This window comes from Coregonus clupeaformis, chromosome 11, assembly GCF_020615455.1.
Source record: "Coregonus clupeaformis isolate EN_2021a chromosome 11, ASM2061545v1, whole genome shotgun sequence".
Lineage (NCBI taxonomy): Eukaryota > Metazoa > Chordata > Actinopteri > Salmoniformes > Salmonidae > Coregonus > Coregonus clupeaformis.
In genome coordinates this window covers 6,700,291-6,726,547 of record NC_059202.1, presented here as the reverse complement: position 1 = coordinate 6,726,547, position 26,257 = coordinate 6,700,291, and the positions used below count along the sequence as shown (strand labels likewise).

General features: G+C 42.8%; 1 pseudogene; it reads left to right on the top strand.

Moving 5' to 3' along the window:
• The first annotated feature begins 3,222 nt into the window (after positions 1-3,222).
• On the top strand, positions 3,223-25,862 carry LOC121577166 (annotated as a pseudogene).
• Positions 25,863-26,257: the final 395 nt, after the last annotated feature.

Genomic DNA, 26,257 nt, shown 5'->3' with positions numbered 1-26,257 from the left:
AACAATGGAAATACATGTCCTCAAAGATGGAAGGCAGGCCGGAGAAGGCGAGATCAGGTGGGACCATTCTAGCCAATGAAAGGGAAGATATGCGTGTAAACAACAGGCACAACTCCGATATAAAGGCGTTTTTTGCTGAAATGCCATGTTTGTCCACTTATATCCAGGGGTGAAAGTAAGGCGGTACTCTAATAGTGGGGGTACTCCGTACCGGTAAAACATGAGCCTATCACAATAATAAAACTAAATGTCAAGAAAACTGTAGGCTATTAGACCATTATTTATCATTACTGTATGTCAGAGGCATGAACAATGAGGGAATGGACTTGAGAACGGGTGGTATAGCCTATGCTCCAAAATGCGATGTGGTTAGAAGATAGCACAGAAATCTTGCCAAGGCAGAAATGAGTGGCCGACACTGAGACGCACGTGGACAGCAGTGGACGGATAAATACTGGCCAACTGACAATCGGCAAACGCCATTAGACTTTATGTTGTTTTGTGTAACAGATGTATCTTTCCATTCACCACTGTTTGGAGGCTGGGAATATGTTGCGAGTGGATGAACGTGTGCGGATAGCCTAGTAAAGGAGCCCTTTGAAGTGATTATTTGACAACATCAGTATTGGTTGTGTTTATGCCACAATAAAAGGTAATACATTTTTAAATCAAATCTTTACGACTAGGCCCACCGATCCTATTCAATTAATAGGGATTCTACACTGAACAAAAATATAAACGCAACATGCAACAATTTCAAAGATTTTACTAAGTTACAGTTCATATAAGGAAATCAGTCAATTTAAATAAATTCATTAGGCCCTAATCTGTGGACTTCACATGACTGGGAATACAGATATGTATCTCTTGGTCACAGATACCTTAAAAAAATAGGGGCATGTATCAGAAAAACAGTCAGTATCTGGTGTGACCACCATTTGCCTCAAGTAGCGTGACACCTCCTTTGCATAGAGTTGATCAGGCCTGTAGAATGTTGTCACACTCCTCTTCAATGGCTGTGCGAAGTTGCTGGATATTGGTTGGAACTGGAACACGCTGTCGTACACGTCGATCCAGAGCATCCCAAACATGCTCAATGGGTGACATGTCTGGTGAGTATGCAGGCCATGGAAGATCTGGGACATTTTCAGCTTCCAGGAAATGTGTACAGATCCTTGCGACATGCGGCTGTGTATTATCATGCTGAAACATGAGGTGATGGCGGTGGATGAATGGCATGACAATGGGCCTCAGGATCTCGTCACGGTATCTCTGTGCATTCAAATTGCCATTGGTAAAATGCAATTGTGTTCATTGTCCATTGCCCCACTGCCACCATGGGGCACTCTGTTCACAACGTTGACGTCAGCAAACCGCTCACCCACACGACACCATACACACTGTCTGCCATCTGCCCGGTACAGTTGAAACCTGGATTCATCCGTGAAGAGTGTACTTCTCCAGCGTGCCAGTAGCCATTGAAGGTGAGCATTTGCCCACTGAAGTCGGTTACAACGCCGAAATACAGTCAGGTCAAGACCCTGGTGAGGATGACGAGCACGCAGATGAGCTTCCCTGAAACGGTTTCTGACAGTTTGTACAGAAATTATTTGGTTGTGCTAACCCACAGTTTCATCAGCTGTCCGGGTGGCTGGTCTCAGATGATCCCGCAGGTGAAGAAGTCGGATCTGGAGGTCCTGGGCTGGCGTGGTTACACGTTGTCTGCTGTTGTGAGTACTGACAAATTCTCTAAAATGACATTGGATGCGGCTTATGGTAGAGAAATTAACATTCAATTCTCTGGCAACAGCTCTGGTGGACATTCCTGCAGTCAGCATGCCAATTACACGCTCCCTCAAAACTTGAGACATCTGTGGCATTGTGTTGTGTGACAAAACCACATTTTAGAGTGGCCTTTTATTGTCCCCAGCACAAAGCTTCTTGATATGCCACACCTGTCAGGTGGATGGTATCAGGTATCTTGGCAAAGTGAGAAATGCTCACTAACAGGGATGTAAAAAAAAATTTGCACAAAATTTGAGAGAAATAAGCTTTTTGTGCATATGGAACATTTCTGGGATCTTTTATTTCAGCTCATGAAACATCAAATCAAATCAAATGTTATTGGTCACATACACATATTTAGCAGATGTTATTGCGGCTGTAGCGAAATGCTTGTGTTCCTAGCTCAACAGTGCAGTAGTATCTAACAATTCACAACAATACACACAAATCTAAAAGTAAAATAATGGAATTAAGAAATATATAAATATTAGATCGAGCAATGTTGGAGTGGAATTTACTAAAATACAGTAGAATAGAATACAGTATATACACTACCGTTCAAAAGTTTGGGATCACTTAGAAATGTCCTTGTTTTCGAAAGAAAAGCAATTTTTTTGTCCATTAAAATAACATCAAATTGAGCAGAAATACAGTGTAGACATTGTTAATGTTGTAAATGGCTATTGTAGCTGGAAACGGCAGATTTTTTTATGGAATATCTACATAGGCGTACAGAGGCCCATTATCAGCAACCATCAGTCCTGTGTTCATGGCACGTTGGGATCTTGAAGAAGGAAGGCTATCACTCCATTTTGCAACGACATGCCATACCCTGTGGACGGCGCTTGATTGGAGCCAATTTCCTCCTACAACAGGACAATGACCCAAAGCACAGCTCCAAACTATGCAATAACTATTTAAGGAAAAAGCAGTCAGCTGGTATTCTGTCTATAATGGAGTGGCCAGCACAGTCACCGGATCTCAACCCTATTGAGCTGTTGTGGGAGCAGCTTGACCGTATGGTACGTAAGAAGTGCCCATCAAGCCAATCCAACTTGTGGGAGGTGCTTCAGGAAGCATGGGGTGAAATCTCTTCAGACTACCTCAACAAATTGATAACTAGAATGCCAAAGGTCTGCAAGGCTGTAATTGCTGCAAATGGAGGATTCTTTGACGGAAGCAAAGTTTGAAGGATACAATTATTATTTAAATTAAAAATCATTATTTCTAACCTTGTCAATGACTCCATTTCCTATTCATGTTGCTATATTTCCTATTCAAACTAATTTAATGTATGTTTTCATGGAAAACAAGGACATTTCTAAGTGACCCCAAACTTTTGAACGGTAGTGTACATATGAGATAAGTAAAGCAGTATGTAAACATTATTAAAGGGACTATTGTTCCATTATTAAAGTGGCCAGTGATTCCAGGACTATGTCCATAGGGCAGCAGCCTCTAAGGTGCAGTGTTGCATAACCGGGTGGAAGCCGGCTAGTGATGGCTATTTAACAGTCTGATGGCCTTGAGATAGAAGCAGTTTTTCAGTCTCTCGGTCCCAGCTTTGATGCACCTGTACTGACCTCGCCTTCTGGATGATAGAGGGGTGAACAGGCAGTGGCTCGGGTGGTTGATGTCCTTGATGATCTTTTTGACCTTCCTGTGACATCAGGTGCTGTAGGTGTCCTGGAGGGCGGGTAGTTTGCCTCTGTGATGCGTTGGACAGACTGCACCACCCTCTGGAGAGCCCTGCGGTGCAGTTGCCGTAGCAGGCGGTGATACAGCCCGACAAGATGCTCTCAATTGTGCATCTGTAAAAGTTTGTGAGGATTTAAGGGGACAAAATTTTTTCAGCCTCCTGAGGTTGAAGAGGCGCTGTTGCGTCTTCTTCGCCACACTGTCTGTGTGGATGGACCATTTCAGATCGTCAGTGATGTGTACGCCAAGGACCTTGAAGCTTTCCACGTTCTCCACTGTGGTCCCGTCGATGTGGATAGGGGCGTGCACCCTCTGCTCCTTTGTTTTGTTGACGTTGAGTGAGAGGTTATTTTCCTGGCACCACTCTCCCAGGGACCTCACCTCCTCCCTGTAGGCTGTCTCATCATTGTTGGTAATCAGGCCTACTACTGTTGTGTTGTCTGCAAACTTGTCATGGGTGAACAGGGAGTACAGGAGGGGGCTGAGCATGCACCCTTGTGGGGCCCCTGTGTTGAGGATCAGCGAAGTGGATGTGTTGTTTCCTACCTTCACCACCTGGGGGCGGCCTGTCAGGAAGTCCAGGACCCAGTTGCACAGGGCGAGGTTCAGACCCAGGGCCCCAAACTTAATGATGAGCTTGGAGGGTACTACAATGTTGAATGCTGAGCTATAGTCAATGAACAGCATTCTTACATAGGTATTCCTCTTGTCCAGATGGGATAGGGTAGTGTGCAGTGCAATGGCGATTGCATCGTCTGTGGATCTATTGGGGCGGTAAGCAAATTGAAGTGGGTCTAGGGTGTGAGGTAAGGTAGAGGTGATATGGTCCTTAACTAGCCTTTCAAAGCACTTCATGATGACAGAAGTGAGTGCTACGGGGCGATAGTCATTTAGTTCAGTTACCTTTGCTTTCTTGGGTACAGGAACAATGGTGGACATCTTGAAGCAAGTGGGACAGCAGACTGGGATAGGGAGAGATTGAATATGTCCGTAAACACTCCAGCCAGCTGGTCTGCTCATGCTCTGAGGACACGGCTAGGAATGCCGTCTGGGCCGGCAGCCTTGCGAAGGTTAACACGCTTAAATGTCTTACTCACGTCGGCCACGGAGACGGAGAGCCCACAGTCCTTGGTAGCGGGCCGCGTCGGTGGCACTGTGTTATCCTCAAACCGGGTGAAGAAGGTGTTTAGCTTGTCCGGAAGCAAGATGTCGGTCCGCGACGTGGCTGGTTTTCCCTTTGTAGTCCGTGATTGTCTGTAGACCCTGCCACATACAGTTGAAGTCGGAAGTTTACATACACTTAGGTTGGAGTCATTAAAACTCGTTTTTCAACCACTCCACAAATGTCTTGTTAACAAGCTATAGTTTTGGCAAGTCATTTAGGACATCTACTTTGTGCATGACACAAGTAATTTTTCCAACAATTGTTTACAAACAGATTATTTCACTTATAATTCACTGTATCACAATTCCAGTGGGTCAGAAGTTTACATACACTAAGTTGACTGTGCCTTTAAACAGCTTGGAAAATTCCAGAAAATGATGTCATTGCTTTAGAAGCTTCTGATAGGCTAATTGACATAATTTGAGTCAATTGGAGGTGTACCTGTGGCTGTATTTCAAGGCCTACCTTCAAACACAGCACCTCTTTGGTTGACATAATGAAAAATCAAAAGAAATCAGCCAAGACCTCAGAAAAGAAATAGTAGACCTCCACAAGTCTGGTTCATCCTTGGGAGCAATTTCCAAATGCCTGAAGGTACCACGTTCATCTGTCCAAACAATAGTACGTAAGTGTAAACACCATGGGACCACGCAGCCGTCATACCGCTCAGGAAGGAGACGCGTTCTGTCTCCTAGAGATGAACATACTTTGGTGCGAAAAGTGCAAATCAATCCCAGAACAACAGCAAAGGACCTTGTGAAGATGCTGGAGGAAACAGGTACTAAAGTATCTATATCCACAGTAAAATGAGTCCTATATCGACATAACCTGAAAGGCCGCTCAGTAAGGAAGAAGCCACTGCTCCAAAACCGCCATAAAAAAGCCAGAATACGGTTTGCAACTGCACATGGGGACAAAGATTGTACTTTTTGGAGAAATGTCCTCTGGTCTGATGAAACAAAAATAGAACTGTTTGGCCATAATGACCATCGTTATGTTTGGAGGAAAAAGGGGGTTGCTTGCAAGCCGAAGAACACCATCCCAACCGTGACGCATGGGGGTGGCAGCATCATGCTGTGGGGGTGCTTTGCTACAGGAGGGACTGGTGCACTTCACAAAATAGATGGCATCATGAGGAAGGAAAATTATGTGGATATATTGAAACAACATCTCAAGACATCAGTCAGGAAGTTAAAGCTTGGTCGAAAATGGGTCTTCCAAATGGACAATGACCCCAAGCATACTTCCAAAGTTGTGGCAAAATGGCTTAAGGACAACAAAGTCAAGGTATTGGAGTGGCCATCACAAAGCCCTGACCTCAATCCTATAGAACATTTGTGGGCAGAACTGAAAAAGCGTGTGCGAGCAAGGAGGCCTACAAACCTGACTCAGTTACACCAGCTCTGTCAGGAGGAATGGGCCAAAATTCACCCAACTTATTGTGGGAAGCTTGTGGAAGGCTACCCAAAACGTTTGACCCAAGTTAAACAATTTAAAGGGAATGCTACCAAAAACTAATTGAGTGTATGTAAACTTCTGACCCACTGGGAATGTGATGAAAGAAATAAAAGCTGAAATAAATCATTCTCTGTACTATTATTCTGACATTTCACATTCTTAAAATAAAGTGGTGATCCTAACTGACCTAAGACAGGGCATTTTTACTTCGATTAAATGTCAGGAATAATGAAAAACTGAGTTTAAATGTATTTGGCTAAGGTGTATGTAAACTTCCGACTTCAACTGTATATATGTGCATATTATGTGTGAGTGTTTGTGTGTGTGTGTTGGAGTGTCAGTGTGCGTGAGTGTGTAGGGCCCTTTGAGTGTGCATAGAGACAGTGTAAAAATAAATACAAGGGTCAACTCAGATAATCCATGTAGCCATTTTGTAATCTATTTAGTTAGCTATTTAGCAAGTCTTATGGCTTGGGGATAGAAGCTGTTCAGGAGCCTGTTGGTGTCAGACTTGATGCACTGGTACCGCTTGCCGTGCAGAAGCAGAGAGAACAGTCTATGGATCACTACTTCAATAGTAATACAGTATGACTAGAGAAATACCCTACTAAACTAAACCATGCATTTTGAATTATTTCTCATTTGATTGTGTCTTCTGTATTGAATTGTATTCTATGGTATATTGTCTTTATACATGCTAATAGATAATTATTTTCCCCCAGTGGTGAAACAGAATAGAATAGAAAAGGCCTTCTACAAGTTATGACTTACTATAAAAGCACATCTGGTGCTACTGTTTTAATACCGTTTTTGATACATAAGAGACCCTTGGATGAAATGTGTCAAACAGCACAAGGTAGAAGTTTAGGAACAGATAATCCAATAGATTTCCTAGATTTCATGTTTCAATGGCATATCACTGACACTGTGAGGATTACGGTATCACTCCAATCCTGGGAATTTCCCAATCCCCCAGGCCAGGCGATAGACTTGTCACTGTCAGATTAGGGATGCAGCAGGCAGAGGCTACAGGAAAGTACCTCAAAGACGTCAAGTTCACCAACATGTTTGTCAGTGACATGGCCCGTGCCCGCCAGGTGAGTGGTGACGATGTCACAGAGATCATGTAATCTTTTAGAATACACTTTGACGCCAGTATTATGTGTTGGGGTGGTCCGCAGGTTTTATTTGATTGTGTATTATGAAACAATCTCTCCTTAGAAAGATGTATGTGAATGGTTGTTTTATCTGTTTTGTTACAGACTTGCGAAGCGATTGTGAAACACAGCAGTTGTTGCTCTGGCATAGAAATTGTCACCGACCCATCACTTAAAGAGAGGGTGACTACCCTTTCTCTGTGCTCTAGGTTGTCGATATCTAATTTCCATGTATGCTGTTCTTATTAACTTTACATCAGAGTGTGTGTGCGTATGTCTGTGTGTGTGTGTACAGTTCTATGACCATGTGTGTTTTTAAACTTTAAACTGTTGTTTTTCAGAGTTTTGGGAGTGCCAGGGGGGCCTTGTGGTGGACATGAAGTATATGGCTACAGCAGCTGGTCAGTCGTGGCTGAACTTCACTCCTCCAGAGGGACAGACTATAGAACAGGTGAGTCATTCTGGGGTATCCTGAGAGAGCGTGTCTGTCTGTCTCTTTCTCGCTCTCTCTCTTTCTCTCTCGATATACTCCTCCTGATGACTCGCTCAATACGGAAGTGGTCAAATGAGGCGGATGCTACGCTACAGGACTGTTTTGCTAGCACAGACTGGAATATGTTCCTGGATTCTTCAATGGCATTGAAGAGTGCACCTCCTCAGTCACCGGCTTCATCACTAAGTGCATCGATGACGTTGTCCTCACAGTGACCGTACGTACATATCCCAACCAGAAACCATGGAGTACAGGTAACATCCGTACCGAGCTAAAGGCTAGAGCTGCCGCTTTCAAGGAGCGGGACACTAATCCGGACGCTTATAAGAAATCCCGCTATGCCCTCTGACGAATCCTACTACACCAGCTCTGACGCTTGTCGGATGTGGCAGGGCTTGCAAATTATTACGGACTACAAAGGGAAACCCAGCCACGAGCTGCCCAGTGATGCGAGCCTACCAGACGAACTAAATGCCTTTTATGCTCCCTTCGTGGCAAGCAACACTGAAGCATGCATGAGAGCACCAGCTGTTCCAGACGACTGTGTGATCACGCTCTCCGTAGCCGATGTGAGTAAGACCTTTAAACAGGTCAACATTCACAAGGCCGCGGGGTTGACATTTTCAACCTCTCCCTGACCGAGTCTGTAATACCAACATGTTTCAAGCAGACCACCATAGTCCCTGTGCCCAAGAAAGCGAAGGTAACCTGCCTAAATGACTACCGCCCCGTAGCACTCACGTCGGTAGCCATGAAGTGCTTTGAAAGGCTGGTCATGGCTCACATCAACACCATCATCCCGGAAACCTTAGACCCACTCCAATTCGCATACCACCCCAACAGATCCACAGATGACGCAATCTCAATCCCACTACACACTGCCCTTTCCCACCTGGACAAAAGGAACACCTACGTCAGAATGCTGTTCATTGACTACAACTCTGCGTTCAACAACATAGTGCCCACAAAGCTCATCACTAAGCTAAGGACCCTGGGACTAAACACCTCCCTCTGCAACTGGATCCTGGACTTCCTGACGGGCCGCCCCCAGGTGGTAAGGGTAGGTAACAACACATCTGCGTTAATATTGCTGATAGATTGTAACTGCATCACTTCTAATCCCCCATGTGTTTTTTTTCTTCTCGCAAATATATATATATATATACAAAGAGGGGAAAAAAGTATTTGATCCCCTGCTGATTTTGTACGTTTGCCCACTGACAAAGAAATGATCAGTCTATACTTTTAATGGTAGGTTTATTTGAACAGTGAGAGACAGAATAACAAAAAAAATATCCAGAAAAACGCATGTCAAAAATGTTATAAATTGATTTGCATTTTAATGAGGGAAATAAGTATTTGACCCCCTCTCAATCAGAAAGTTTCTGGCTCCCAGGTGTCTTTTATACAGGTAACGAGCTGAGATTAAGAGCACACTCTTAAATGGAGTGCTCCTAATCTCAGTTTGTTACCTGTATAAAAGACACCTGTCCACAGAAGCAATCAATCAATCAGATTCCAAACTCTCCACCATGGCCAAGACCAAAGAGCTCTCCAAGGATGTCAGGGACAAGATTGTAGACCTACACAAGGCTGGAATGGGCTACAAGACCATCACCAAGCAGCTTGGTGAGAAGTTGACAACAGTTGGTGCGATTATTCGCAAATGGAAGAAACACAAAATAACTGTCAATCTCCCTCGGCCTGGGGCTCCATGCAAGATCTCACCTTGTGGAGTTGCAATGATCATGAGAACGGTGAGGAATCAGCCCAGAACTACACAGGAGGATCTTGTCAATGATCTCAAGGCAGCTGGGACCATAGTCACCAAGAAAACAATTGGTAACGCACTACGCCGTGAAGGACTGAAATCCTGCAGCACCCGCAAGGTCCCCCCTGCTCAAGAAAGCACATATACATGCCCGTCTGAAGTTTGCCAATGAACATCTGAATGATTCAGAGGAGAACTGGGTGAAAGTGTTGTGGTCAGATGAGACCAAAATGGAGCTCTTTGGCATCAACTCAACTCGCCGTGTTTGGAGGAGGAGGAATGCTGCCTATGACCCCAAGAACACCATCCCCACCGGCTAACATGGAGGTGGAAACATTATGCTTTGGGGGTGTTTTTCTGCTAAGGGGACAGGACAACTTCACTGCATCAAAGGGACGATGGACGGGGCCATGTACCGTCAAATCTTGGGTTTTGGATGGGTATTCCAGCATGACAATGACCCAAAACACACGGTCAAGACAACAAAGGAGTGGCTCAAGAAGAAGCACATTAAGGTCATGGAGTGGCCTAGCCAGTCTCCAGACTTTAATCCCATAGAAAATCTGTGGAGGGAGCTGAAGGTTCGAGTTGCCAAACGTCAGCCTCGAAACCTTAATGACTTGGAGAAGATCTGCAAAGAGGAGTGGGACAAAATCCCTCCTGAGATGTGTGCAAACCTGGTGACCAACTACAAGAAACGTCCGACCTCTGTGATTGCCAACAAGGGTTTTGCCACCAAGTACTAAGTCATGTTTTGCAGAGGGGTCAAATACTTATTTCCCTCATTAAAATGCAAATCAATTTATAACATTTTTGACATGCGTTTTTCTGGATTTTTTTGTTGTTATTCTGTCTCTCACTGTTCAAATAAACCTACCAGTAAAAAATTATAGACTGATCATTTCTTTGTCAGTGGGCAAACATACAAAATCAGCAGGGGATCAAATACTTTTTTCCCTCACTGTGTATATATATATATATATATATATATACATACATAAAAAATTTTGTTTTCCCTTTATTACTTTCCAACCCCACCACCCCTTCCCTAATTTGAGTAAACTAGTGAACAACAATGCTTAGGCCTCTACTTCCAGCTTATACATACTATATACATTTTATGGACACAGTCAATGTTACAATAATTCTATTTTGTTTGTTTTTACTCTTGAACTTCCTCTACCCTCAACCTCTCCGATCATTTTCATGATGTCCATCCGGTTTCCTTCTATATGCCATATCTTTCTAATTGTGCTCTTTCACAAAAGCTCTCAACCTATAACCTACAGTGGGGTAAAAAAGTATTTAGTCAGCCACCAATTGTGCAAGTTCTCCCACTTAAAAAGATGAGAGTGGCCTGTAGTTTTCATCATAGGTACACGTCAACTATGACAGACAAAATGAGAAAAACATTTCCAGAAAATCACATTGTAGGATTTTTTATGAATTTATTTGCAAATTATGGTGGAAAATAAGTATTTGGTCAATAACAAAAGTTTCTCAATACTTTGTTATATACCCTTTGTTGGCAATGACACAGGTCAAACGTTTTCTGTAAGTCTTCACAAGGTTTTCACACACTGTTGCTGGTATTTTGGCCCATTCCTCCATGCAGATCTCCTCTAGAGCAGTGATTTTTTGGGGCTGTTGCTGGGCAACACGGACTTTCAACTCCCTCCAAAGATTTTCTATGGGGTTGAGATCTGGAGACTGGCTAGGCCACTCCAGGACCTTGAAATGCTTCTTACGAAGCCACTCCTTCGTTGCCCGGGCGGTGTGTTTGGGAACATTGTCATGCTGAAAGACCCAGCTACGTTTCATCTTCAATGCCCTTGCTGATGGAAGGAGGTTTTCACTCAAAATCTCACGATACATGGCCCCATTCATTCTTTCCTATACACAGATCAGTCGTCCTGGTCCCTTTGCAGAAAAACAGCCCCAAAGCATGATGTTTCCACCCCCATGCTTCACAGTAGGTATGGTGTTCTTTGGATGCAACTCAGCATTCTTTGTCCTCCAAACACGACGAGTTGAGTTTTTACCAAAAAGTTCTATTTTGGTTTCATCTGACCATATGACATTCTCCCAATCCTCTTCTGGATCATCCAAATGCACTCTAGCAAACTTCAGACTTTTTTCCCCCACTGTATATGGGACAGCTGTCAATCATTTGGTCCTTAAATGAAACTGGTATACTTCTTTATTTATCACAGTTTTCTTTAACCAATGATGTTCTTTAATGCAAGGCCGACAGACAAGTTCCTTACTTTTTCACCCTTCCACTTTCCTCTTCCATTTTTGCGGTAATACTGCAATTATTTGGTTGTAATTTTGGGTAGAGCAGACATTTCCATATGTTTTTGTTAGCTGCATGTGCGACATAACTCCACCAGTCCTACCGATGATATCATTTACGAAGATGATACCTTTTTCAAACATTTTGTCAAAAGAAAATGTTTTTTTATCAATTAGTATATTTGAGTTTAACCACAATATTTGTTGCATTATTTGTTCTGTCGTTTCTGGAGGATTAAATTGAAATTGCAACCAACTTTCAGTGGCTTGTTTTAGAAATAGTGATATTTGGGAGATTATTTCCTTTTCAAATAACTGAAAGTGAGAGGTTGTAATCTGAATAAAGGGGAAAAGGCCATTCTTGAACATTGGGTGAGACAATCTTACAAATTTGCTAGAGAACCAGTTTGGATTTAAGTATAACTTTTGTATGACTGAGGCTTTTAGTGATAGGTCTAATGCTTTAATATTTAATAATTTCTGTCCTCCAAATTCATATTCATTATATAAATAGGCCTGTTTAATTTTGTCTGGCTTGCCGTTCCAAATAAAATGGAAACAATTTTTCTCATATAATTTAAAAAACTGTTCGCTAGGCGTAGGCAAGACCATAAGCAAATAGGTAAACTGGGATAATACTAAAGAGTTCATCTGGGTGCTTTTTCAACAAATTGACAGGTATTTACCTTTCCATGGTAGCAAGATCTTATCTATTTTTGCTAACTTTAATTTATTTCATTTGGGATATGTATTCCGAGTATATCCACATCACCATCAGACCATTTTATTGGTAAACTACATGGTAATGTAAAAATTGTATTTTTTAGTGATCCAATACGTAATATAGTACATATATCATAATTTGGTTGTAATCCAGAGAGGTTAGAAAATGTATCTAGATCCTCTATGAGGCTGTGGAGGGATTCAAGTTGTGGATTTAAAAGAAAACATGAATCATCAGCGTACAATGACACCTTTGTTTTTAAGCCCTGGGTTTCTAATCCCTTGATATTATTGTTGGATCTGATTTTAATAGCTAAACATCTCAATGGCCATAATAAATAGATACGCCGATAGTGGACAACCATGTTTCACTCCTCTTGACAGTTTAAAACTTTCTGAGAAATAGCCATTATTTACTATTTTACACCTAGGGTTACTATACATGATTTTAACCCATTTTATAAGAGATTCTCCAAAATTGAAATGCTCCAGGCATTTATATATAAACCCCAGTCGTACTTTATCAAATGCCTTTTCGAAGTCTGCTATGAATAGCAGGCCTGGTTTCTCCGATTTTTCATAGTGTTCTATTGTTTCCAGTACTTGCCTGATATTATCTCCAATGTATCGCCCATGTAAAAATCCTGTCTGATTAGAATTAATAATGTCTGACAATACTTTATTTCTATGCGCTGTACATTTTGCTAGAATTTTTGCATCACAACACTGAAGTGTAAGGGGCCTCCAATTTCATAAATGGACTGGATCTTAATATTTTCCACTTGTATCCTGTTTCAGTAATAATGAAATCAGACCTTCTTCTTGTGTGTCTGATAATCTACCATTTACATAGGAGTGGTTAAAACATGCTAATAACGGTCCTCTGAGTATATCAAAAAAGGTTTGGTATACCTCGACTGGTATGCCATCCATCCCTGGAGTTTTCCCGGACTTAAAGTCTTTAATTGCATACAGAAGTTCCTCCTCTGTAATTTCACCTTCACACGAGTCTTTCCGTATGGCTGTTAATTTTACATTATCAATAGAAAAAAATCTCTACAATTAGCTTTAGTTAGAGGAGATGGAGGCGACTGAAACGAAAACATATGCTTAAAGTACTTTGTTTCCTCCTTCAAAATATCATTTGGTGAATCATGGGTGACTCCATCACTTGTAACCAGTTTCAGTAAATTATTTTTGGAAGCATTCCTATGTTGAAGATTAAAAAAGGATTTGGTGCATTTTTCCCCATATTCCATCCAGTTTGCTTTATTTTTATAATATATTACATTTGATCTTTCTTGAATAAGTTTCTCCATTTCTTTTTGTTTATCCTCTAATTTATTCTGAGCCTGTATATTACAGTTTTTATTGCTATCTATGTGTTCTGTCAGACCTTCTATTTCCTTTGTTAGTATGGACTCTTTTGACCTAAATTGCTTTTGTTTTCGAGATGAGTACTGAATTGCATGGCCTCTAAAGGCACATTTAAAGGTGTCCCATGCAATAAGGGGATTTGCTGTACCTATGTTATGTCGGAAAAAAATCAGTTATAAATTCCTCTGTCCTAGTTAAAAATAAGTTATCATCCAATAGGCTTTGATTAAATTTCCAATATCCTCATCCACGTGGAAATTCAGTAAGAGTAATGTATATGCCAATTATATGATGGTCCGACCGCATTCTGTCCCCATCAACACTTTTTAAACTTTTGGTGCCAACGAGAATGACATAAGAAAGAAGTCAAGACGACTAGTTTGATTGAGTCTCCGCCATGTATATCTCACTAGATCAGGATATTTAAGCCTCCATATACAGTGGGGGAAAAAAGTATTTAGTCAGCCACCAATTGTGCAAGTTCTCCCACTTAAAAAGATGAGAGAGGCCTGTAATTTTCATCATAGGTACACGTCAACTATGACAGACAAATTGAGAAAAACAAATCCAGAAAATCACATTGTAGGATTTTTTATGAATTTATTTGCAAATTATGGTGGAAAATAAGTATTTGGTCACCTACAAACAAGCAAGATTTCTGGCTCTCACAGACCTGTAACTTCTTCTTTAAGAGGCTCCTCTGTCCTCCACTCGTTACCTGTATTAATGGCACCTGTTTGAACTTGTTATCAGTATAAAAGACACCTGTCCACAACCTCAAACAGTCACACTCCAAACTCCACTATGGCCAAGACCAAAGAGCTGTCAAAGGACACCAGAAACAAAATTGTAGACCTGCACCAGGCTGGGAAGACTGAATCTGCAATAGGTAAGCAGCTTGGTTTGAAGAAATCAACTGTGGGAGCAATTATTAGGAAATGGAAGACATACAAGACCACTGATAATCTCCCTCGATCTGGGGCTCCACGCAAGATCTCACCCCGTGGGGTCAAAATGATCACAAGAACGGTGAGCAAAAATCCCAGAACCACACGGGGGGACCTAGTGAATGACCTGCAGAGAGCTGGGACCAAAGTAACAAAGCCTACCATTAGTAACACACTACACCGCCAGGGACTCAAATCCTGCAGTGCCAGACGTGTCCCCCTGCTTAAGCCAGTACATGTCCAGGCCCGTCTGAAGTTTGCTAGAGTGCATTTGGATGATCCAGAAGAGGATTGGGAGAATGTCATATGGTCAGATGAAACCAAAATAGAACTTTTTGGTAAAAACTCAACTCGCCGTGTTTGGAGGACAAAGAATGATGAGTTGCATCCAAAGAACACCATACCTACTGTGAAGCATGGGGGTGGAAACATCATGCTTTGGGGCTGTTTTTCTGCAAAGGGACCAGGACGACTGATCCGTGTAAAGGAAAGAATGAATGGGGCCATGTATCGTGAGATTTTGAGTGAAAACCTCCTTCAAATCAGCAAGGGCATTGAAGATGAAACGTGGCTGGGTCTTTCAGCATGACAATGATCCCAAACACACCGCCCGGGCAACGAAGGAGTGGCTTCGTAAGAAGCATTTCAAGGTTCTGGAGTGGCCTAGCCAGTCTCCAGATCTCAACCCCATAGAAAGTCTTTGGAGGGAGTTGAAAGTCTGTGTTGCCCAGCGACAGCCCCAAAACATCACTGCTCTAGAGGAGATCTGCATGGAGGAATGGGCCAAAATACCAGCAACAGTGTGTGAAAACCTTGTGAAGACTTACAGAAAACGTTTGACCTGTGTCATTGCCAACAAAGGGTATATAACAAAGTATTGAGAAACTTTTGTTATTGACCAAATACTTATTTTCCACCATAATTTGCAAATAAATTCATTAAAAATCCTACAATGTGATTTTCTGGATTTTTTTTCTCATTTTGTCTGTCATAGTTGACGTGTACCTATGATGAAAATTACAGGCCTCTCTCATCTTTTTAAGTGGGAGAACTTGCACAATTGGTGGCTGACTAAATACTTTTTTCCCCCACTGTATCTACTAGTTCTAATGTATCCATGACATTCATGATTTCCTTAAGAGCTTGAGGGTGATTGTTTGTAGTGTGATTTCCTTTACGGTCCATTGAGCTATTTAAAACGGTATTATAATCTCCCACCATAATAATAGAGTCTTGAATTGCTTGCAGGGTTGATAATTTATTATATATATTGTCAAAGAAGTGTGGATCATCATTATTTGGTCCGTAAAGGTTAATGACCATATCTGTTTATGGTCCAATAACATATTTAAAATAATTCATCTACCTTGCATATCTTTTGGACAATTTGCACATTTGGATCGAAATTACTGTTAATTAATATCATCACCCCTTTTGAGTTTCTTTGCCCATGGGAGAAGTATATTCGCCCCCCCCATTCCTTTTCCCACGCAACTTCATCTAGAATTGTTGAATGAGTTTCCTGTAAACAATAGATATTATATTCCTTCTCTTTGAGCCATGTAAATATTGTTCTTCTTTTGTTATTATCAGCTAAGCCGTTATTATAACTGGCTATACTTATTTCATCACATACCATAATGAGATACAAGTTTCAAATCTATTTATCATTATATATGTTTGTAAATTTACCAATAAAAAATACAATAGTGATTGAGTGTCCATATAGCTGTACCATGATATTTGCATTGCTACTAAGTAACCCTCCAATTGTTCTCCACTAATTCCCCCACTAAAGCCCCTCCCCATCCCAAGTTGGGCCGTCATCCCAGTGATCGGCATACCACCCCCCTCCCCCATGATCCCTAGGCCCCCGAGAGGCCAGGACCCATCCATCGAAAACAGCACACAGTGCCACCCACAAAACAGAAGCAGGTCAAACGCCAAAAGCATTTCCAATGTTCTCACCTCAATATATATATATATCTATTTAAAAATATCTATTCAAATATCTTGCATATCTTATTTTCCATCATTATCAATTAATATGCGTAATAATGTTGGCAGTTCATGTGTAGGATTTTAACCTATAACCCAGATTGCCATTGTATTACATTACATTTTTGACAAGCAATTATTATTTTAGCAAACAATTATTGTGGTTCATCCTATATTCTCCCTAACATCTTTTCCCCCTTGCAACAGATGTGGGATAAACACACACGCACATACTCTAACACACTCAACCCCTTTCCTCCACAATCAACCATAAGATCAGATGCTCACCGGTTGTTACATCCCAGAGCCCAACTCAAGAAAGGACCTGATTTACGAATGCATATACAGTTGCAGCTGTTTGAGAAAGCATGCAAGATTGAGCAAAAATTGACAACAATGTGAGATTTGATTAATCAATTTAATCTATGTCAAGTCCTAGGTGATGGAGATCAGATCCACCCTCTTCACCTGAGACACAAACACTCTGGTCCCCCGTTGTAACCATTTTTCCCAAGCATCTCCATGCGATCAGACCTTTGATTATTTTGTGCCACCTGGGCCACAATAATATGCCCCCTCTCTGATGGTCCGAGTGTGACCCCCTCCCCATGGGTTACTGCAGCCAGTGTTGCCAGCACTGCCACAACCTGGGTGGGGGTACCCCACCGGAATCCCCACCGGCTAGGTACAAGGTCGTCAAGGTTCTCATTAGCAGCTTTGAGAATGTCCTTGTATATTATGCTCTCCCATCAGGGGGCTCTGGCTTTCTAGGACTAACCCTGCCAGGCAGGCTCAGAATCTTGAGGGGGCGATGCTGCTCAAGTAGGTCTCTGACCGCATTAATTTTTCTGTTTTGGCTGCATATAGGCAACTCACAGCAGGTCCATAAAACAGATGGGGACTTCTCTTTGGTGTATGGGTCGCTCAAGTGGGTGTCTAGGATAAAAGGTTGGGGATCGTTGTCTCCGTGCTGCTGTGCTGTTTGCTGCTACTTGGCTACCTGCCAAACTATTCACGTTTTACTTTTAATAAACGTTTAATCAATCTCTGTGTTCAACAAATTTACCAACTTTTTAGTTTTGTCCTCACTCATCTTTTTTTCGTTAAACTTTTTCACCCCGGACGTTTTATCCCGAGACAGAAGAGTCATTTTCCTGTGCGTTTTTGCTGCCAACTTTACTTTATTTTTCCTTTTTTCCATCGCAACTTTTTTCCCTCATTCAACTTTTTCACTCCGGACGCTTTATCTGGACATGGTTCGTCAACATCTTCAACAGCCGAAGCTAAGTAGTAACATTAACATGATGTCTTCTAATTGCAGTCGCTGTACTCATAATATACAGGAGAACGATCGCCTTACGGCGAGAATAGCTGTGCTACAAGCCCAGCTTCAGACGCAATCGTTAGGCAAGGGTAATTTCAGTGTAGGAAAGGAAGAAACAGCGTCTGTGCCACCAGTAAGTACAGATAGTAACGTTAGAATAAATCCCCCCGCACAGTCCCCGCGAGCCGGACAACTTTCTCATGGCTTCTGGAGGGAAATACTGTTGGAATGATCAACCGGTGTCGCTCATTCAGCCGACAGAAACTTTCAACCGGTTTTCCCCATTATGTAGCGAGTCGGAGTCTGAGTCTGAGTCTTCTCTTGTCTCTACTCCTCCCGTTACGGGGTCTGAGACGCCGAAGGCTCCCACCATTAGCTCTGACAAATTGAAAACCCTAGTCATTGGCGACTCCATTACCCGCAGTATTAGACTTAAAACGAATCACCCAGCGATCATACACTGTTTACCAGGGGGCAGGGCTACCGACGTTAAGGCTAATCTAAAGATGGTGCTGGCTAAAGCTAAAACTGGCGAGTGTAGAGAGTATAGAGATATTGTTATCCACGTCGGCACCAACGATGTTAGGATGAAACAGTCAGAGGTCACCAAGTGCAACATAGCTTCAGCGTGTAAATTAGCTAGAAAGATGTGTCGGCATCGAGTAATTGTCTCTGGCCCCCTCCCAGTTAGGGGGAGTGACGAGCTCTACAGCAGTCTCAGCACTCAATCGCTGGTTGAAAACTGTTTTCTGCCCCTCCCAAAAGATAGAATTTGTAGATAATTGGCCCTCTTTCTGGGACTCACCCACAAACAGGACCAAGCCTGACCTGCTGATGAGGGACGGACTCCATCCTAGCTGGAGGGGTGCTCTCATCTTATCTACCAACATAGATAGGGCTCTAACTCCTCTAGCCCCACAGTGAAATAGGGTGCAGGCCAGGCAGCAGGCTGTTAGCCAACCTGCCAGCTTAGTGGAGTCTGCCAATAGCACAGTCAGTGTAGTCAGCTCAGCCATACCCATTGAGACTGTGTCTGTGCCTCGACCTAGGTTGGGCAAAACTAAACATGGCGGTGTTCACCTTAGCAATCTTATTAGGATAAAGACCTCCTCCATTCCTGCCATTATTGAAAGAGATCGTGATACCTCACATCTCAAAATAGGGTTACTTAATGTTAGATCCCTCACTTCAAAGGCAGTCATAGTCAATGAACTAATCACTGATCATAATCTTGATGTGATTGGCCTGACTGAAACATGGCTTAAGCCTGATGAATTTGCTGTGTTAAATGAGGCCTCACCTCCTGGTTACACTAGTGACCATATTCCCCGTGCATCCCGCAAAGGCGGAGGTGTTGCTAACATTTACGATAGCAAATTTCAATTTACAAAAAAAAATGGCATTTTCGTCTTTTGAGCTTCTAGTCATGAAATCTATGCAGCCTACTCAATCACTTTTTATAGCTACTGTTTACAGGCCTCCTGGGCCATATACAGCGTTCCTCTCTGAGTTTCCTGAATTCCTATCAGACCTTGTAGTCATAGCAGATCATATTCTAATTTTTGGTGATTTTAATATTCACATGGAGAAGTCCACAGACCCACTCCAAAAGTATTTCGGAGCCATCATCGACTCAGTGGGTTTTGTCCAACATGTCTCTGGACCTACTCACTGCCACAGTCATACTCTGGACCTAGTTTTGTCCCATGGAATAAATGTTGTAGATCTTAATGTTTTTCCACAAAATCCTGGACTATCGGACCACCATTTTATTACGTTTGCAATCGCAACAAATAATCTGCTCAGACCCCAACCAAGGAGCATCAAAAGTCGTGCTATAAATTCTCAGACAACACAAAAATTCCTTGATGCCCTTCCAGACTCCTTCTGCCTACCCAAGGACGTCAGAGGACAAAAATCAGTTAACCACTTAACTGAGGAACTCAATTTAACCTTGCGCAATACCCTAGATGCAGTTGCACCCCTAAAAACGAAAAACATTTGTCATAAGAAACTAGCTCCCTGGTATACAGAAAATACCCGAGCTTTGAAGCAAGCTTCCAGGAAATTGGAACGGAAATGGCGCCACACCAAACTGGAAGTCTTCCGACTAGCTTGGAAAGACAGTACCGTGCAGTACCGAAGAGCCCTCACTGCTGCTCGATCATCCTACTTTTCCAACTTAATCGAGGAAAATAAGAACAATCCAAAATTTCTTTTTGATACTGTTGCAAAGCTAACTAAAAAAGCAGCATTCCCCAAGAGAGGATGGCTTTCACTTCAGCAGTAATAAATTCATGAACTTCTTTGAGGAAAAGATCATGACCATTAGAAAGCAAATTACGGACTCCTCTTTGAATCTGCGTATTCCTCCAGGGCTTAGCTGTCCTGGATCTGCACAGCTCTGCGAGGGCCTGGGATCGGGAGAGACACTTAAGTGTTTTAGTACTATATCTCTTGACACAATGATGAAAATAATCATGGCCTCTAAACCTTCAAGCTGCATACTGGATCCTATTCCTACTAAACTGCTGAAGGAGCTGCTTCCTGTGCTTGGCCCTCCTATGTTGAACATAATAAACAGCTCTCTATCCACCGGATGTGTACCAAACTCACTAAAAGTGGCAGTGATAAAGCCTCTCTTGAAAAAGCCAAACCTTGACCCGGAAAATATAAAAAACTATCGGCCTATATCGAATCTTCCATTCCTCTCAAAAATTTTAGAAAAAGCTGTTGCGCAGCAACTCACTGCCTTTCTGAAGACAAACAATGTATACGAAATGCTTCAGTCTGGTTTTAGACCCCATCATAGCACTGAGACTGCACTTGTGAAGGTGGTAAATGACCTTTTAATGGCGTCAGACCGAGGCTCTGCATCTGTCCTCGTGCTACTAGACCTTAGTGCTGCCTTTGACACTATCGATCACCACATTCTTTTGGAGAGACTGGAAACCCAAATTGGTCTACACGGACAAGTTCTGGCCTGGTTTAGATCTTACCTGTCGGAAAGATATCAGTTTGTCTCTGTGAATGGTCTGTCCTCCGACAAATCAACTGTACATTTCGGTGTTCCTCAAGGTTCCGTTTTAGGACCACTACTGTTTTCACTATATATTTTACCTCTTGGGGATGTTATTCGAAAACATAATGTTAACTTTCACTGCTATGCGGATGACACACAGCTGTACATTTCAATGAAACATGGTGAAGCCCCAAAATTGCCCTCGCTAGAAGCCTGTGTTTCAGACATAAGGAAGTGGATGGCTGAAAACTTTCTACTTTTAAACTCGGACAAAACAGAGATGCTTGTTCTAGGTCCCAAGAAACAAAGAGATCTTCTGTTAAATCTGACAATTCATCTTGATGGTTGTAAAGTCGTCTCAAATAAAACTGTGAAGGACCTCGGCGTTACTCTTGACCCTGATCTCTCTTTTGACGAACATATCAAGACTGTTTCAAGGACAGCTTTTTTCCATCTACGTAACATTGCAAAAATCAGAAATTTTCTGTCCAAAAATGATGCAGAAAAATTAATCCATGCATTTGTTACTTCTAGGTTAGACTACTGCAATGCTCTACTTTCCGGCTACCCGGATAAAGCACTAAATAAACTTCAGTTAGTGCTAAATACGGCTGCTAGAATCCTGACTAGAACCAAGAAATTTGATCATATTACTCCAGTGCTAGCTTCCCTACACTGGCTTCCTGTTAAGGCAAGGGCTGATTTCAAGGTTTTACTGTTAACCTATAAAGCGTTACATGGGCTTGCTCCTACCTATCTTTCCGAGTTGGTCCTGCCGTACATACCAATACGTACGCTACGGTCACAAGACGCAGGCCTCCTAATTGTCCCTAGAATTTCTAAGCAAACAGCGGGAGGCAGGGCTTTCTCCTATAGATCTCCAATTTTATGGAACAGTTTGCCTACCCATGTGAGAGACGCAGACTCGGTCTCAACCTTTAAGTCTTTACTGAAGACTTATCTCTTCAGTAGGTCATATGATTGAGTGTAGTCTGGCCCAGGAGTGTGAAGGTGAACGGAAAGGCTCTGGAGCAACGAACAGCCCTTGCTGTCTCTGCCAGGCCGGTTCCCCTCTCTCCACTGGGGTTCTCTGCCTCTAACCCTGTTACAGGGGCTGAGTCACTGGCTTGCTGGTGCTCTTTCATGCCGTCCCTAGGAGGGGTGCGTCACTTGAGTGGGTTGAGTTACTGACGTGATCTTCCTGTCTGGGTTGGCGCCCCCCCTTGGTTTGTGCTGTGGTGGAGACCTCTGTGGGCTATACTCGGCCTTGTCTCAGGATTGTAAGTTGGTGGTTGAGGATATCCCTCTGGTGGTGCGGGGGCTGTGCTTTGGCAGAGTGGGTGGGGTTATATCCTTCCTGTTTGGCCCTGTCCGGTGGTTTCTTCGGATGGGGCCACAGTGTCTCCGGACCGCTCCTGTCTCAGCCTCCAGTATTTATGCTGCAGTAGTTTATGTGTCGGGGGCTGGGGTTAGTTGGTTATACCTGGAGTACTTCTCCTGTCTTATCCAGTGTCCTGTGTGAATTTAAGTATGCTCTCTCTAATTCTCTCGTTCCTCTCTTTCTCTCTGAGAACCTGAGCCCTAGGACCATACGTCAGGACTACCGGGCATGCTGACACCTTGCTGTCCCCAGTCCGCCTGGCCTTGCTGCTATTCCAGTTTCAACTGTTCTGCCTGCGGATTCACGAAACCCCTACCTGTCCCAGACCTGCTGTTTTCAACTCTTAATGATCGGCTATGAAAAGCCAACTGAGAGACCTGAGCCCTAGGACCATACGTCGGGACTACCGGCCGTGGTGACTCCTTGCTGTCCCCAGTCCGCCTGGCCTTGCTGCTATTCCAGTTTCAACTGTTCTGCCTGCGGTTATGGAACCCCTACCTGTCCCAGACCTGCTGTTTTCAACTCTTAATGATCGGCTATGAAAAGCCAACTGAGATTTATTCCTGATTATTATTTGACCATGCTTGTCACTTATGAACATTTTTGAACATCTTGGCATGGTTCTGTTATAATCTCCACCCGGCACAGCCAGAAGAGGACTGGCCACCCCTCATAGCCTGGTTCCTCTCTAGGTTTCTTCCTAGGTTTTGGCCTTTCTAGGGAGTTTTTCCTAGCCACCGTGCTTCTACACCTGCATTACTAGCTGTTTGGGGTTTTAGGCTGGGTTTCTGTAAAGCACTTCGAGATATTAGCTGATGTAAGAAGGGCTATATAAAATAAAATTGATTGATTGATTGATCGTTCCATCATGATAGGACAATAAAAAAATAGATTAGATGTGTACTATATTTTAAAATGTATATCCCTCATCTGCACAAAATTGAAAGCTCTCTCTCACAACCCCTGCTCACAGACACACGTTAGTTCTGGGATATGCAACCATTTCCTTTCTCACTCACTTAACTCCACACTTTTTCAAACACAAAAACGCACACCACACCTTCCATCACAAATCATCAACACATACCCACATACTGTGCCTTCTATGTCTTCTGTTTGCTATGTTTTTATCTCCACTATGTTGATTGAGTACTTGTGTTCTAATTTAGTTGTATTTGAAGTATTATTTTGCTTGTTATCTTTTCTTGTAAAACCGTCTTATCCCTTTATAAAATACTATACATACATAGTCCCCTGTAGCTCAGTTGGTAGAGCATGGCGCTTGCAACGCCAGGGTTGTGGGTTCGTTTCCCACAGGGGGCCAGTATGAAAATGTATGCACTCACTAACTGTAAGTTGCTCTGGATAAGAGCGTCTGCTAAATGACATAAAATAAAAATACTATAAATGTGCTTTATTATTACAAACCCTACCATGGCTAGTATTGGGTGTTCCATTATTCAACTCCTCTATTAGAACTTTCAGAATAGCCATGGAGTAGTCTTTGTGTCGCGGGTTTCAAGTTCCTTGGTGTCCACATCACCAACAAACTATCATGGTCCAAACACACCAAGACAGTCGTGAAGAGGGCACAACAACATATTTTCCTCCTCAGGAGACTGAAAAGATTTGGCATGGGTCCCCAGATCCTCAAAAAGTTCTACAGCTGCACCATCGAGAGCATCCTGACCGGTTGCATCACCATCTGGTATGGCAACTGCTCTGCATCCGACCGCAAGGCGCTACAGAGGGTATTGCGTACGGCCCAGTACATCACTGGGGCCAAGCTTCCTGCCATCCAGGACCTGTATACTAGGCGGTGTCAGAGGAAGGCCCAAAAAATTGTCAAAGACTCCAGTCACCGAAGTCATAGACTGTTCTCTCTGCTACCACACGGCATACGGTACCGGAGCGCCAAATCTAGGTCCAAAAGGCTCCTTAACAGCTTCTACCCGCAAGCCATAAGACTCCTGAACAATTAATCAAATGGCCACCCGGACTATTAACATTGACCCCCCCCCCCTTTGTTTATACACTGCTGTTTATTATCTATGCATAGTCACTTTACCGCTACCTGCATGTACAAATTACCTCGACTAACCTGTACCCCCTGTATATAGCCTCGGTATTGTTATTTTATTGTGTTACTTTTTGTTTATTTTTTACTTTAGTTTATTTAGTAAATATTTTCTTAACTCTATTTATTAAACTGCGTTGTTGGTTAAGGGCTTGTAAGTAAGCATTTCATGGTAAGGTCTACTACACCTATTGTATTTGGCGCATGTGACAAATACAATTTGATTTGATTTGATAGGAGACCAGACGCAATACATTTTATTAACACTAGATGGCACCTTTGTCATGCATTACAGGGTAGTCCATTCTTGACTCTGAATATGTCAAATACATGTTTTGTATATCAGGTCCCTTCATCAAATTAATTGCTTGAGGTTTGTCTGCTTGATGCTTTTTAAGTGGGGATCAAAGTACATAGGCCTTTGGTGCCACACCTCTTATTGTCTCGATTAAAATGTCACTACTTCAGTTGGAGAAAACAAATTTACAGTGTGGGGGCGTGGGGGGGATGTTCTATTGAGACCAAGAACGTATATTTTGCTAAGACTTACCAATTAGGACTTAGCCTGCAGGTCATACGTCCAGTGTCAGTGTGATCCAACAGCTAGTTTACGTTACACATTGTCCAGATAATGATGCAGATCTGCCATGGTACGTGACATAAGGGCCCGGGCCCCCAGGGCCTCAGTATCTCTAGCCACCCAGAACATGCTGTAGGCCCTTCAATCAGGATGGAACCGATGTCAACCAGTCTGTTGTGTGGGTGTAGGAGGGGAATGGGAAGGATGAGTCTGTTGTGAATAAGAGTGCTTTGTTCTGTGTTAGAAAAAGACACAGATCAAAGAGTTTCTGCAGCACCTGTTCCAGTGCATGGTGGCTGACCACTGCGGATCAGGACAGAAGGAGACAGGGATAGCTGAGACAGAGGGGGATCTCGCCGGACGATGGGATCAGAGACATCCCTGCCCATGCGCTGGTGGTCAGCCATGGGGCCCTCATATGTGTGCCCATGCGCTACGTTGTGGACGAGCTAAAGTGTCCTTTACCCCAGAGGTTGGACATGTCCCATATGATTGCTCTCTGTCCCAACACGGGCATATGTTGGTTTATCTTCACTGTAACAAAAGGGGGTGCGGGCAACACCCTCTTAGCCATCCACTATGTCTTCATCAATAGGTGTAAGCATATATAAGTCGAGGGGTAGAGTGGAAGGGGTTGAAGGGAGGAACAAATCTCCTGGTTTGTTCAGACTATAGGGCAGACTCGTATTGTGCTCTTTAGGAAATTGTATTTTCACATTGTCCTTTCCAGCATAGCTCCAGCAACTACGGTGGATGCGTAACCAAGCCAGCCCAGTACAGCTTGGCTTCACTCGGCTTGGCCCTATAGTGTGGATCAGGCTATTAAGTGCCAGCTAAGATATACACAGAGACTCCACACTGGAATCTGGTTTCAACTTTTTAAAGTCATATATGTATTTGTTTTGTCTGATACTGTGTCAATGTACATTATTTAAAACAATCATGGTTGAGAAAATTAACAATCATATTTTGAAGCTTTCCCATCCCATCTCATCACTGCGCAACA